The sequence below is a fragment of the Canis aureus genome, chromosome 14 (genome assembly GCF_053574225.1).
Source record: "Canis aureus isolate CA01 chromosome 14, VMU_Caureus_v.1.0, whole genome shotgun sequence".
In the NCBI taxonomy this organism is placed as follows: Eukaryota; Metazoa; Chordata; class Mammalia; order Carnivora; family Canidae; genus Canis; species Canis aureus.
In genome coordinates, this window is record NC_135624.1 from 17,417,723 (window position 1) to 17,434,368 (window position 16,646).

Consider the following 16,646-nt stretch of genomic DNA (forward strand, 5'->3'; position numbering starts at 1 on the left):
AGTGTGATTATTGACCGTATTTGAACAATTTTGAATCTTACACTTGATATGCTAGACTATTTACTTGTATTAATTTACCAAACTGTACATCAGAGTCTAAGTTTTACTCCTTGCAATTACATACCTGTATTTCTGTCATTCTTAAGTTCAACAGGCAACATTTTCTCCATCTGGGTTAGAAATTATTATTTTAAACTTACTAATAGAGAACTTAACCCAGTACCACTGAAATGTATGCTGATTAGATTTGATCAGTATCAGGCACCCTGACTTCCTGGGCACCTATCATAGCTACAAGTCTGTATTTAAAACAAAAACAAGACAGAAACCTAAACTATCATACTATTAAATGCATGAGCTCCTCAGAATAATAAAAATAGACACTATTATTATTTCTTTAAAAATGTCCACTTGGGTAAAACAGGTGAAGAGGATTACAAAGTACAAACTGCCAGTCATAAAATAAAGAAGACGTGGGGCAGAGTATACAGCACAGGGAATATAGTTAATAATAGGTAAAAACTTTGCATGGCAACAAATGGTGACTACATCTGTTACAGTGGTTAATTACTTAGGAATGCATGTTAAATCACTATGTTGTACATCTGAAACTAATATGATGTATGTCAACTACACTTGAAGTAAAAAGTAAATAAATAAAAAATAAATGATCAGTTGATACAAATTTTCCTAAGTGCAGGTACATTCTAACAAGTAATATGAGTAAATACTAATGTAAAGAGAAAGACCTCCACCAGGCAGAAGAAGAATCCAGAGAGCAGAAAGTCCAGACGTATAAATGCATTGTATGCTGGTATTTGTTGAGTGATTTGTCTACCTTCCTGTCTTAGCTCTATCAGATGCAGTGCCCCAGGTGCTTCCACTAGTTTAAACATACAAACAAAAACAAAAATCAGACATCTCCATAGCCTATCCCCTTTCTAATCACTACTATGTTCCATCTAATATAAAATATTCAATGAAATAGTGTAGATGCATTTTGATGAAATTTTGAAACAGGAGATATTTTAACTGCCCTCACCCCTTTTGCTTGAAAATTATACCTTGTGATCAGTGGTATGGTAAAAATCCTTTTAGAAACAAGATAGGAACTGGATATATTTTCAGGCTGTCTTAAGAAAACCATGAAATAAGATATCTATGAAGAAATTTTTGTTGTTGTTTTATTGTCATTGTTAATGCTTATCTGCTTCACAGTGGACTTTTTAAAAAGCCTCAAGTAATTTTGTCCTATTACATACCTCTGTGTAGTTTCATTTAAGGGAGTATTTTAGTAAACAATTTGGTCATTCCGTATTACGTGGAGAAAGTGGTCTTTCTCTTGATTTCTGGTTATATCTGACCCTCTGTTTTATTTCATCATCAAACAGTTCTTTTGATTCTTTCTTGTTGTTGTTGCCCATATGTGGTTTTTCTTTCCTTTGTTAATGTTTAATCTTTTTATTTTCTATTTACCTTTTCTACCTTTTTTTTTTCTTTTCCACCTTTTATTTTCTAGCCGAACTAATACAGAGCAATATAATAATCCTTACACAAGAAATTACTTTCTGTCCTTGTATGTACAGATGCTATGCCCTGCAAAATTTAGTAGCAAATGGTCAGAAGGTAAATTTTTAAGTAGTCTATCTCCCACATAACTGTCAGAAATGGAATCTTCTTGACGCAACCCCAATTATTTTCATATATGCTAATAAAAGTGACATATTAGGACTTTAATCCATATAGAAAGGAGTTTTTTGTTGCCTAGAAAATACATTTGCACACTATTTTTAGACTTTTGCTAATAAGAATCAAACATTGATTGTCCTCCAATTGACTGACTTCACTTGGGGAATATAAAAAATAGTGAAAGGGATTATAGAGGAAAGGAGAGAAAATGAGTGGGAAAAATCAGAGAAGGTGACAATACATGAGAGACTCCTAACTCTGGGAAATGAACAAGGGGTAGTGGAAGGGGAGGTAGGTGGAGGGATGGGGTGACTGGGTGACCGGCATTGAAGGGGACACTTGATGGGATGAGCACTGGTTGTTATACTATATGTTGGCAGGTTGAACTCCAATAAAAAAATATACACACATACAAACACACACACACACACACACACACACACACAAGAATCAAGCATTGACTTAAAATGAATATAGTTGCTTTACATTTTTATTTGTTTTGTATGTTGAATTTGATCATTAATAATGCCCCTATGTTTCATTGGATTTGCTCTATAAAATTTTTCCTTTTTTCAGACATGAGTTCTTGAATACTTCCCTTGGTTGTATAAACCAGTCCTAAGACAAATTCAATCATTATCATGCTGTTTATTTTCTTATGACCTCTGACCCTGGGCACTCTAACTTTCAGTTAAATTCTGAGCCTTCCAAATGGACTCTTGGCCCAGAACTCCTTACACAGGCTCCTCTTCTGGTTAGAGTACCTTAACTCCTGCCCTAAGATTCCACATGAACTTACCCTGTCACAGGATTTCTCCACCTCTCCCAGCAGCACTTACTTCTGACAAATCTCTGTTTTTGGACATTGGAGAGTCCTACGGACTTTTGTTTTCTTTTAGGGATTTTTTTTCTACATCTTTGATATTTGCCCATCTTTTTTTAAATCAAAATTAGGCTAGAGCATACCTGAAGGTCAGTCAAGAAAATGTCTCCAAGTCTCAACAGGATAGAGTGGATGGGAAAGCATTTCCTCAAAAAGGGTAGGGCAAAGTGAACAATCTAAAACTGGATCAACAATACAAACCAGAACGAAAGTGGTTATGAGGCCGTATATGGTTTCTACAGCCACTATTTCATGAGCAAAATGACGCAGATTTTCAAAGAGCAGTGAGAACTAGATAATCCATGTGTTATATTATTTAGTCCTCTGTCACTGGCTGTTTCCAGAAATAATGGTTGCATAATCCACTTAAGTGTCAGCAGAAAACAGGGCACTGAAGATGCTCAATAATGTTGAATCAATTAATTAAAAAAAAAAAGAGAGAGAGAGAGAAATAGCCAATGACTAATCATAATGAAATTATCAAGTAAAAAGAAGATTCCACAAAGAATCACAAATTTTAAATATCTGCATGTGTTTGAATTAGATCTACTTCTTTGAACATTTTTTTCAATTAATAGGAAATTTCGAGCAGAGTTCTCAATAGTAAAACGGAGTGTCCAAGGTTATGTGAGGCTTCCATTCTGTAAATAAATCTGTAAATAAACAAGATAAATTATCCTAGTAATATCCCAAATGTGTTTGTTTGCAATATTAAAGCACATATATTTTTTACTTTTCCTCTATTATATTGTGTGTAGTAAATATTTAATCACTTTAAAATTTTGTTCAGTCAATTTAACTACTCCTGACAGCTTCCACTAAGGAAATGTTTGCTTTCTATTCCAAAGATTTTAAGAACATTCACCTGAAATGTTTTCAGGATCCTACAAATGCATAACCCTGGAAGAAATATATTCTGCAATTTTCTTCAAAGCAAGTAACATATAAATTCACTAAAATATTTTGTTACAAGGATGCTTGGAAACTTTCCTAATGATAGCTGTCATGTTATTGGGCTCAAGACTGTTGGATGAATACACCAGCTGCCATGAGTTAAACTTTAAGAAAATTATCCAAGTTTCTGGATATTGACTTCTGCTAGAAATCAAATTAAGAACTTACTCTAAGGGGGGATCCCTGGGTGGCGCAGCGGTTTAGCGCCTGCCTTTGGCCCAGGGCGCGATCCTGGAGACCCGGGATCGAATCCCACATCAGGCTCCCGGTGCATGGAGCCTGCTTCTGCCTGTGTCTCTGCCTCTCTCTCTCTCTCTCTCTCTCTCTCTCTGTGACTATCACAAGTAAATTAAAAAAAAAAAAATTACTTAAGAACTTACTCTAAGGGTGCACCTGGGAGGCTCAGTCGGTTGAGCTTTGGAATCATGGTTTTGGCTTTGGTCATGATCTCAGGATCTTGGGATTGTGCCCACCATTGGGTTGCTCACTCAGCAGAGTGTGCTTCAGAGTCTCTCTCTCCCTCTGGTCCTGCCCTTCCCCCAATCTCTCTCTCTCTCTCTCTCTCTCTCGTTCTTTCTCTCAAAAAAACTAATAAATAAATAAAATATTTTAAAAATAAGTTATCCTAAGAATAAAAGTGATTGGATGAATTATTTTTTAAAAGCGTGTTTTATTGCCATTGGTAAAAATGAAATTCATGAAAAGAAAGCTATTATCAGTTACAAATAAATGCTGTGCAATGGCAAGATTTCTTTTAATGTTGAATAATTCCTGTAATCTATATCTATCATAGAAGAAATTTGTATAAAGGAAGAGAAAATGGAAGAAGGCAAGGCCATCTGCTTTGTCAAAAAAGGAATATATTTATATAAGAACAAATATTCAGGGTATCCCTGGGTGGCTCAGCGGTTTAGCATCTGCCTTGTGCCCAGGGTATGATCCTGGAATCCCGGGATCGAGTCTCACATCAGGCTTCCTGCATGGAGCTTGCTTCTCCCTCTGTCTGTGTCTCTGCCTCTCTTTCTCTCTGTGTCTCTCATGAATAAATAAATGAAATATGAAAAAAAAAGAATATCCAATCCAGTATCTTTTTATAAATGAGTTATTTTTGCCATAGGTTTTCCTGTTTTGTTGCTTTCACCTGAAAAGTATGTTTGTTTACTTTTACACTTTAGAATCAGTCTTTTTCTTCTACTTGTTACTATAGAATATTATTTCAGAATGTATGCAATTTATATAATCCAAAATTTAGAAAAAGAAAAGGTGATGTGATGTATTTCCAAAGCTCTGAAATTGAGTACTTTTTAAGAAATAAGACGTTTATGGTTCCCACATGGCTCAGTAGGTTAAGCAGCTGATTCTTGATTTCAGCTCAGGTATGATCTCAGGATCCTGAGATCAAGCTCCGAGTCAGGTTCTACACTCAGTGGAAGATTCTCTCTCTCCCTCTTTCTCTGCCCTTTGTCTCTCTCAACAACCTCTCTCTCTCTCTTTCTCAAATAAATAAGCATTTTTTTTTTACAAAAAGAAATAGGACATTTATTTGTTAATCTTCAGTAATGTTAATATTTGTAGAGAGCAAACTCAGTATTAGAACTTTAAATAAGGTTTGTAAGCTAAACAGTGTAACTAGACTATGAGTTACGTATGGTGATTATTTCCATTTTATAGATGAGGAAATTTCTATAGCAAAGATTAAGGATTACTTGCAGTCAGATGTGTCACAGAGTTGGGAGGACGGTTTCTGATTTGAATGTGCCATTTAAATTTGCCTAGTCTCTCTTAGCCTCCTTATTTGGAATTTATTTCAGAAGATCCAGCAAGAAAAAGTGGAACCTCACTAACAGATTTTCAAGTTCTCAGAAAAGCATTGCATATTCACTTTGCATGGCTATCTAATCATAGAATTTGTACAATCTGTTATTCGGAATAGAGTCATTTTTGTTTTTAGCACTGCATTTCTAAATTAGGACCACAGTGCTTTACGTGGTAAGTGCATAGACAACTAGAAGCTTTACTATACACTTATGATCTATAAGAGCTGGTGAGCTTTTAAGACGACTGAACTATAGTTTTCTCAGCTGCATGGATGATATGATGCCTAGCTACCTTGCAGTTCTAATGTGAGGATTTCTGGATTATTACCTATGTAAGGTCCCCAGTGTGACCCTTAGCACACAGTAAATGCAAAATAATTCATTCTACTTCCTTTATCTTCCTGAATCCCAATTTAATTTTCTTTCTGTTCAAAGTCTGCTACCATCAATTCTGTATTTTGAATCTCTCTTTACAAATTAGAAGAATTTGATAAAATCTCCTGAATACTAACCCATCCGCAATATTTACTTTCCCTTAATATCTCTCACACAGTGCATAGGTATTATCCCTATTATATTGCCCACCTATAACCTCAGATACTCCTCTTCTTCCATTTTTCTCCTGCCACTTTGCATCCTAGGACTGCACAATACCTCACCTGCCACTCCTCTAGGGTTCTGCTTCTAGGTTTTATTGTCATCAATTTGTTACACTGCTGTCAGAGACATTCAGTGGTGACATTATATAATCCTCCTGCTTTACCTCATTTGGTAATTCCCCATGGTCATCAAAATAAGTCAAATTTCCTCGGTATGGCCAAAAGAGAACATTCCCGAAATAGGTCCCCCTTATTTCACTGCTGCTCTCCAATTTTCTCAACATTTTTCTTTTCCCATTCTTTATGTTTTGCTATTTCTTTTGCTAAGGATAAATTTCTTCAGCCTTTTCAGCTTTTGAAGCTTTTCAAAGTTCAAATAAGTGATTCCTATTTTTTGAGTCCTTTCTGTATTTTATACAGAATGGATTACTTGACTTTAATGCAAAATAGGACCCATTATCAGTTTCCACCAGAGTATTTTGGTTATTAAGAGATCTCCATTCAGGTTCCTGGGTGGCTCCGTGTTTGAGCATCTTCCTTCCAATAGGGTTGTGATCCCAAGGTCCTGGTGTCCAGTCCCGCATCAGGCTTCCCTCAGGAAGCCTGCTTCTCCCTCTGCCTATATCTCTGCCTCTCTCTGTGTGTCTCTCATGAATAAATACATAAATAATCTTTAAAAAAAATCTTTGAACTCATTGAGATATACACACAAAGGGCTTATTTTTTCAAATTGCACCCCCCCCATTATGAGATGTCAAAATTTACTGCTAGATAATGCCTTTCTTAAACCATACTTTGCAGTTGCCTTCATTATATGCACAATTTCATTATGTTTTTCAATCTGAGAAGTGTTTATGTTAAGATACATTTATTTATGGTTTAATTTTTTAAATTATCATAATGTATTTGATGTATAACATTGTATAATCAAAGTGTACAACTTTGTTAATTTGATACACTTATATATTGTAATATTTTTGCCATTGTTATGATACTTAGCATATATATCATATCATATAATTATCATTCCTTTTTAGTTTAGGGATTAGTTAATACCTAGTCTCTTAGCAAATTTGATGACTTATAAGAAGACAATGCTGTCTACATTCACTCTACTTTGCATTAGATTTGTGGGACTGACTTACTACTAGTTTCAAGTGTGTACCCTTAAACAGCATCTGTCCTGTCTCCTCCCCATCACCCCTTGATAACCACCATTTTACTCTCTGTTTATACGAGTTAGGATTTTTTCGATTCCACATATAAGTAATATCATACAGTATTTGTCTTTCTCTTTCTCACTTAGCATGTCCTCAGGTTTCATTCCTGTTTTTTTAAGATTTTATTTATTTATTCATTAGAGACACAGAGAGAGAGACAGAGAGAGAGAGGTAGAGACATAGGCAGAGGGAGAAGCAGGCTCCATGGAGGCAGGCTGATGTGGGATTCAGTCCTGGCACTCAGGGATCATGCCCTGAGCCGAAGGCAGACGCTTAACTGCTGAGCCACCCAGGGGTCCCTTATTCATGTTTTCTCAAGCAGCAGGATGTCTTTTTTATGGTTGAATATATATATTTTTTTTCTTTATCCATTCATCCCTTCATAGACATGCTGGTTGTTTCCATATCCGGACCCTTGTGAATAGCAAAGAAATGAACATGGGAGTACAGATGTCTATTCAGTGTCCTGTTTTCATTTCCTTTGGGTGTATGCCAGAATTGAAATTACTGGATCATATGGTAGTTCTATTTTTAATTTTTTTTAGAAATTGTCATATTGTTTTCCATAGTGGCTGAACCAATTACATTCCCATTGACATTGTATAAGGGATTCCTTTTCTCCACATCCTCACCAACATTTGTTATGTTTTGTCATTTTGATAATAGCTATTCTAACCAGTGAGTGATACTTCATTGTGGTTTTGATTTGCATTTCCCTAATAATTAGTGATGCTGAGCATCTTTTTATGTACCTGTTGCCCTTTGGATGTCTTCTTTGAAAAAAATATCTACTTCCTCTGCCCATTTTTATTCAGATTGTTATTGAATATATGAATTCTCTATATATTCTGGGTATTAATCCTTATCTAATGTATGGTTTATAAACTTTCTCCTATTCTTTAGGATGTCTTTTCATTTTGTTGAATTTTAACTTTCTGTGCAGAAGCTTTTTTACTTGCTTCTTTGATTTTTGCTTTTGTTGTTTGTGCTTTGGATGTCATAGCCAAAAAAATCATTGCAACAACCACGGTTGAGGAGCTTCTTTTTTTTTTTTTAATTTTTATTTATTTATGATGGTCACAGAGAGAGAGAGAGAGAGAGAGGCAGAGACACAGGCAGAGGGAGAAGCAGGCTCCATGCACCGGGAGCCCGACGTGGGATTCGATCCCGGGTCTCCAGGATCGCGCCCTGGGCCAAAGGCAGGCGCCAAACTGCTGCGCCACCCAGGGATCCCGAGGAGCTTCTTCACTATGTTTTCTTCTTGAAATTTTATGGTATAAGATTTAACATTTAAATATTTATTCTATTTCCAGTTAATTTTTCTAAGTGGTATGAGATTTTACTTTTCTGCATGTGTTTACCAGTTTCCTGGTAACAACACCATTTGTTGCATTTGATATTCTTGGCTTCCTTGTTGCATATTAGTTGACTGTATATGTGGGAGCTTAATTTGCAGATCTCTATTCTCTTCCACTGGTCTATGTGTCCATTCTTATGCCAGAACCGTACTGTTTTAATTACTATAGCTTTACAGTATAACTTGGAATCAAGAAGTATGATGCCTATAGCTTTGCTCTTCTTTGTCAGGATTGGTTTGGATATTTGGTGTCCTTTGTGATTTCATACAAATATTAAGGTTACTTTTTCTATTTCTATGAGGAATGCCATTGGAGTTTTTGGGGAAAAATTAGATGGCTAATTTCTAAAGATGCTTTGGGTAGTATGGACATTTTCTTTTCTCTTTCTCCCAATGTTCTGTTTCTTCAGTATGGGTAACTTAAAAAGAAATAGACAGTTTCAGGTGGACTTTCACATAATTTCTTCATTCCCTCTCTTTTTGTTTATACATGGTCCTTGCTGTGGCAGGTTTGGTTTAAGCAGGTTTGCTTAAAATGGAGACAGGAAAAATAGGAAAATGGCTTCATAGTTTAGAATCTAGAGTTTTGCTCTCCATCTCCTTAGGAATACCTTACCATATCATTTCTCCTAAATGCCCCCCTTCTTTGCTTCAATAATACAGGGGAAGACTGTTGGATAAGCAGATGTCCCTGTTTGGAAGAAAAAAATAAAAACAAGAGGCTTTCTTTTTAGAAGTACTCCTAAAATTTATGATGATTTCTCTTTGCGCTCACTTTTCATCCAACAAGAAAGCTGAAGTAACACTCCTCTTTTCTACAGGTAAAAGATTAAAAAAAAATGTGCCCTTTGGTCAGTTATAAAGTCCATAACCTATATGCTTCAATATAATTGAGAGAATCTCCCATTAAGATGCTACTTTTATCATTACTTAATAATCATATATAGAATATTTAGACAGTGTCAATTGACACATGGCTGCCTTCTGGCAAATTTTACAAACTGGAAGTGGTAGCAACCAACACCCAATAACAGTTTTTACCTGAGATGTCATTCTTTTTCATAAGGCTTATTGAAATCACCTATTTTGAATATTCATTTCTCCTCTACTCTCCATGTTTCTGAAACTCCAGAACCTGAATTGAGCGTAGGTTGGTCTATTGACATAGCATCCACTCTCATTTGAACAGATCTTTTCCTGTGTCCTTCATTCTGGTCTGGAATTTCTTGGGCATATGAAAGCCACCTTTTAGATTAGGTTTCTTCCTTATCTACTGGATAATATGTCAACTGAAGAATAATCTTAAGCAGATTTCTAAAACGAAATTATCATTAATGCTTTTGCAATGGGTACCTTAGAAGCCAATGAAGACTAATTTTCAAAGACTTATTTTCAAATTTAGGTCTCCAAATTCCCTAGCTATGGTTGGGGGTCCAAATGTATGTAACTAACAACCCAAGGCCAACTTGAACCTACAGTGAGAGGATGAATGTCTCTTAAGCCTCTTCAAGCCAGCTACTTGAAGCCAAACACAGCCCTTCAACTTGCCCCTGTTTGGTCACAAATAATTAATGGAATTTTATTCAGTTCCTCCAGTACTGTCTACTACCTAAAATCCAGAGCCTCATAAACAACTGTCCAAACCATTTACTCTATCTGCCTGTATATTGGTCAAAAAAAAATCCACAAAGTAGCAAATAATTGTTTCATTTTCTGATGTTCAAAGTTCTAAATATGGGAAGTCTTTCTGATTTTCATGGTATCCCAAAGATTTCCTAAGAATTGGCTGCTTACTAAAAAAACATTTCAGCACTCACATATACATTTTAATGACTGCTTAAACAGTTCAAACTCACAATAAGTCACAAAGTAATACATTGATGAATTCATGTTTTCCTATGAAGACCAATACCTTGTAAAAATAGCCATTCACCCTTATAAAAATAACCTCTCACCTACGGATGAGGTCTCATTTGTTAAGTGCACAGTTAAGTGCACAACTCTAAAAATGGGCAGTATGCACAGGACTGGCCTTGGAAACCACAAAGTGAAAAATCTACATTGTCTAATTTTACTAACTCATCACTGAAACTTAAACTCACTTGATTAAGAAAACATCAGAAGTTCCCATTCTTACCTTGTACCAGATCTCTTTCCTTGGAGATTTTTCAGATCTTGAGCCTAATGTGCTGGATGCTAACAATTCCCCTAAATTAAACCTACTCCTTTCTGCCTCAAACTATATGTCTTGAAGAGAGGAGTTGGGAACTTGGGTCTTCTTCCAGGAGAAATGTAACAAGTCTCAAAGATAAAGAAGCAAGTAAGTCCCTGTGTCTGTTGCAGGAGTTAAAGAAAGGAGAGAGTAGTGAGGACATGCTCAATCTAAAAGCACCTATATAAGAAGGTTATTATTAGTATCACATATGACACATTTCACAGGTGTTTGCTTCTGGTAGGCACTTTTATTATTAATAGGAACTTTTATTATTAATATTATTAATATTACATTAGCTTTTGCATTATTCCTTGGCTTAGACCAAACCTATGTTTATTGTTTTTTCCCCCACTTTTTTTTCTTGTAATATTCTCTCATCTTCCAAAACCATCCACATTGAGGTGGTGAGAGGAGGAATACCCACTAAAACAGTTTCATGCAGAAAACAGTGTGAATCAATCTAAAGAAGAAACTAGACAATTCAGCCCTTTGCTCCTTAACATAAAAGTTATCTCAAATACCATGAGCATTATATTCTTTCTTTCATGCTTGGGACTGCATATTCTAAAATAAAAAATAAAATAAAATCTGGTGTCTTAATAAGCTAACAATATGGTGGAAACAACATGTTCACTAATAATTATAATAAATTAATTAAGCATAATTCAATGAGGACTTGAAGAACACAGGTGTGATACATATATAGAGAAGAAGCAGAGGGTTGGTGGCTAGGGATTGCTGCTTGGAGATAGGAGCCTAGAACATTTGGTTTCCATATAATCTACTTCATTTCCTGCACTTCTGTGAACCAAAATGTATTTTTAAAGTAACATAGTTAAAGAGAAGTATTGACTTTCTTGTTTCTTTCATGTATCTTTTTGTTTGAGTCACAAAAAGAAAAAAGAACAACATATGTCTCACACAGTAAAATCAATAATTCTAAGAATTAATTTACCCTTTCCAATAACAGAATTAGGCATACACATGAATAATGTATTTGTAGTATAAAAGAAGGAAATATATGTTGTAGGAAAAAAAAACAGTTTATTGAAGGTAACTAAGATTGCTATAAGAAATGCCCTAGTGGCATTAAGGATAAAATAGAATGGAGTTCTAGAATCCATACTTCAATTTGATAAAGAAAATGTGTGACTATGAGTCCTAGTTCAGGTACAATGAGCAATACTATTCTTTTTTCTTATATTTTTAGTAAGATCAAAATATAACTCTTGTTCATAGGTAAGTAGCATTTGAATTTGATAACGTTATTTTTTCCTCTTTTTTAGGAACACAGATTGTCAAAGAAATTTATAAAGAATTTACAAAAATGCACACTGCGTATACTATTTCAGAATTTAAGAAATGTTGGAGAAAATGTGCCAGTATTTTTAAGTTAAGTATAAATTCCTTAAGTAGAAATTTCGAGTTGAGTAAAACTACTTTTTTACCTCATTGGAAAAATGTTTAAATCCCAAAGAAACTGTCACCAAAGCAAACTGTCAGTTTGGATATTTCTAACTGATTACAGAGAGAATCATGTCCCATTGCACTCTCCCTCTGGCCAAGAACATTTACAAAGTTTTAGTAAAATGTGAGTATAGTTAACTACCTAATACATAACACTGAGTAAATGTACACATTACTCTGATTAAGTGAAAACACCACTAACTGAACCAACAAAGCCCAACAATTTGTCTTAAAATAAATGTCTCTTTTGTGTTCAGTAAATGGGAATACATTCACTATCTTTCTCATTCTATATAATTACAGCAGATGGGAACGTTTTTCCTTAGATTGAGAACTTGGCATTTTACATGTTTAATTTGGCTCAAGATACAACATTTATAGAACTGCATTCCAAGCAGTGATTTTCTAAAAGATTCCCTATTGAATATGAATGTAATTATGTTAAATATTCCACCCAGAAATTATAACCCTAACCCTAAAGGTTATTTCTTGGGCATAAAACAAAAACATAGGCCTTTTTTGTTATGTTTTCTAGACCACTGAGTGAAAGTCTATAAATTGCTACTCTAGGGTAATAACTGACTTAAAATTTGAATATGAATATAATTAGCTTTAACTAAAACACACAATGATATATTAAGTTACCCACTGATTAATATCAAGGTTGTTTCTGTGTGACTGGCAAGCCAAAGGCTGACAAGAGGAAGAAGAGGTAGGGAAAGGAGAAGATAATTTGGAATACTTGTCAAATATCTCTGCTTTTGCTCTTTTGCAATTGTTCTGCCTAATGGAGGGGACTGGGCCACATATGCAACTAACACAAATCATTAAGTCAGTGCTGAGTTTTATGAGAATCCCAAAGTACATAGAGAATAAGGAAGCCAGGCCAGCTGAAAAGATCTCCCTTCCTCAGGTGATCAGGAAACCTGTAATGAATGAATAGCTTGCTGTGGCGGGTTTGGACTCAATACTTAAGCTATAAGAAATCACAAAGCATATTCAATACAATTTGATATCCAGGAGAGAAGGTCATCATGAGAACTAGGCCAGTGACCTACTGAGTTTGGCTAATATTTGTCATACTTTCTGAGGAACTTGAAATGACTATCAGAATGAAGAAAAAAAGAGGACAAAAGCAATTTTGAGAAAGAATAAATTAAAACTGTAGAGCTTGGGAAAGATCAAGGTGTTCAGAATGAAGCTAGAGGTGCACAAAATATGTGTGTGATTGGGGAAGGTGTTACTCCATCTCAGATAAAAGAGTAAAAGGGATAAAAGAGTGCTATTATTAACACTGGTTAACTGTGTGTTGTATGAAGATCTTAGAAAGGATTAATATAACCTACATAGAAAATGAATATGTGAAGAAAAGCATGAATCGTGACCAAGGTTAAGAATTTGGTGAGAATAGAAATATACTAAGAGGAGAAAGAGCAGAATCTCTGCTTCTGAGACACAGAATTCATGGAATGCTTTTCTATACTGAATGAAGTTTTGTTTTTTTTATAGTTTTATTTTAATTACTGTAGTGAACACTTTCTTCTATATAGAAGCTCATCATTGTAAGATAACTCCTACATAAGCTTGGCCACTTGCAGCTAAGCACAATTTGAAAACCTCTGATTAAAGGGTGAGCATGGCTCTTGCTCTGCCCATATTAACAACAGTAAGAAAAAATATTAAATATGGAAAACATTACACCCCTATGAGGATGGCAAAAAAATAAAAAATAAAAATAACAAAAACAAAAACTCAGCCATATTACTTCCTGGCAAGGAAGAAAAGGGCATATCTGGTAGGAATGTGAAATAGCAAAAATGCCCTGGACAATAGTTTTGGCAGTGCCTTACAAAGCTAAACATAGTCTCAACAAACAAGCAATTGTGCTCCTAGGTATTTACCCAACTGATCTGAAAACATATGTTCATACAAAAACCTGCATACTAATGTTTATTTTAGCTTTATTCATAATCGTGGAAAACTGGAAATAATTCAAGATGTCTGTCCACAAGTGAATGGGTACGAAACTGCAGAGCATTCATACACTGGAATATATTTAGTGATAAAATTGGAAAGATCTGTCAGGTTACACAAAGACATGGATAAATTTCGAAGGCATATTATGAAATGGAAGATGTCAGTGTGAAAATGCTTTATAATGTATGATAATATTTATAGGACATTCGGGAAGAAGTAAAACTGCATAGATAATAAGTGACTTCTACTTTTTGATTAGTTACTAGTTTCTTAGATACATATGACACCTTTTAAAAGCAAAGACAACAAAAGAAAAAATAGAAAACTCAGAAACCAAAATTAAAACTCTTGTGCTTCAAAAGAAACCATTAATAAGATGATAAGAAAAATTCACAGAGTGGGAGAGAATATTATCAAATTGTAAGTAATAAGTGTGAGGAAAGGCAGTCTCATTAGTCTTCAGCCCTCCACTTTCCACATAAAAATGGGCTTTGGGTTTGGAACTTTACCTTACCAAGGGATAAGGAGTTCACACAGCCTGTGCATGGCTTATTACATTGTGTGGGAACATCTTTCCCTGCTTCAGGCCCAATGAATGCTCTTTTGTCTCTGCTCAAAGGATGTACATCATATGCATCTAGCAAATCCTGCTGTTATATCTGTCCTCTGCCACAAGGGTACAGAGACCTTTCCTGTGGTAGGAGAAGGATGCACACAAGCAAACTGCCCTATGTCAGCTGCAGGAAGACAACCAGTGGTTATGGTGGACCAATACACACTACTGAGGCTGAGTTTGCACAATCTCTTCTCTAAGAAAGTACAGCATTGTTCCTTCTGGTGCTTGACTGTCTTGGGTCTTCCTTGGGACTCTGATGTCAAGATGAGATGGGCAGAAGTATTTAGAGTCCTCCCCTGGAACTGGTAATCAGTGCACAGTACTCTGCTTGACAGTAAGGTACATGCATATACAATATTTTAAAAACTCTTACAGCTCAATAATAAAAGAGAAACAACCATGTTAAAGAATGAAATAGCCCTTACACAAACTGTGATGCCTATAAAAAAAAAAAAAAAAACTAAAGGAAAAGATGAAGTGTTGGTGAAGCTGTGAAGAAATCAGATCCCTTATTCCCTGCTGGTGGGAATGTAAAATGATGCAGCCACTTTGACAACAGTCTGGAAGTTCCTGAAAAACAATCATAGAGTTACCATATTATCAAGCAACTCCACTCTTAGAGAAATGAAAATATATGTGCCACACACACACATACACACATACACAATGTACACAAATATTCTTAGCAGTATTATGTATGATAGCTAAAATGTGAAAATAATCCAAATGTCCATTAACAACAGATTAATAGTTAAATAAAATTTGGTACTTTCATATGACAAAGCATCATTTGACAATAAAATGAAATGAAGTGAAAAACTAAATCACAGCTTCCAGTCTGTCATTTAAAGAACTTGGAAGTCACTACTTCATCCTAACAAGTAAAACCTGAACAGAAAAATGAACAGCTCTGCATAGATTTGTAAATAAAGTGATATCCCAGAGTAAATGGCTGCTCCTCAATTGAAAAGATCTATAAGGAATACAGAGGATCATGACTTACCAAAACAGAAACCCACAACAGAAACATCCATGGGAACCAGTGCTAGGACAGAGGAAACTGAGCCATAATTGAAAAGCTAGGGGCTCAGGGTGGACAATGAGGAGAGATTCAAAACTCTGGGGGGACCCAGTCTTCAAGGAGTACCCACAGTTTTGTAAATTATACCTCTCTGGACCTCTACAAGATTCTCATGGTGAATATATATTTTTAGAAAACTCCTCTCACACTTCCAGCAGTGGGAGAGGAAAGGGAACCATTATAAAATATGCCAGAGCACTTTGTTCTTAACCAGGTCAGCCCTCAGCAGAAACTACCCTGAGCCTACCTAGAAACTATTTATCATAGCCTGACTGACCTAAAGGAAAGGAAATACCTAATTCCAGTCCACTCTAGCCATCCTGTCCCACCTAAGTGGAAGTAAAAAAAAAAAAAACAAAAAACTGAGAAGCACTTGTGAAGTCTATGATCCAGAGGTACAGCTTTACTAAAAAGACTAATTGTAGGACTGAAGAATGCTTCCCGTCCCCCACCCCCCATACCACCACATCACGAAAGTCCTCTTTATAGCAGTCCTTTTACCCAGCACATTATTTTTGGATATCAAGAAAAAATTACAAGGCATACCAAAATACAAACAAACAAAAACAAACAAACAAACAAAAACCCAAACCATAGTTTGAAGAGACAGAGCAATATCAAAACCAGACTCAGATGTGTCAGGCATGTTGGAATTATCAGATGATTAATATGCTAAGGGTTGTAATAAATAAAGGAGACAGCATTCAAGAACAGGTGAGCAATGTAAGTTCAAATATGGAAATTTTAAGCAGAGTCAAAAGATATGCTAGT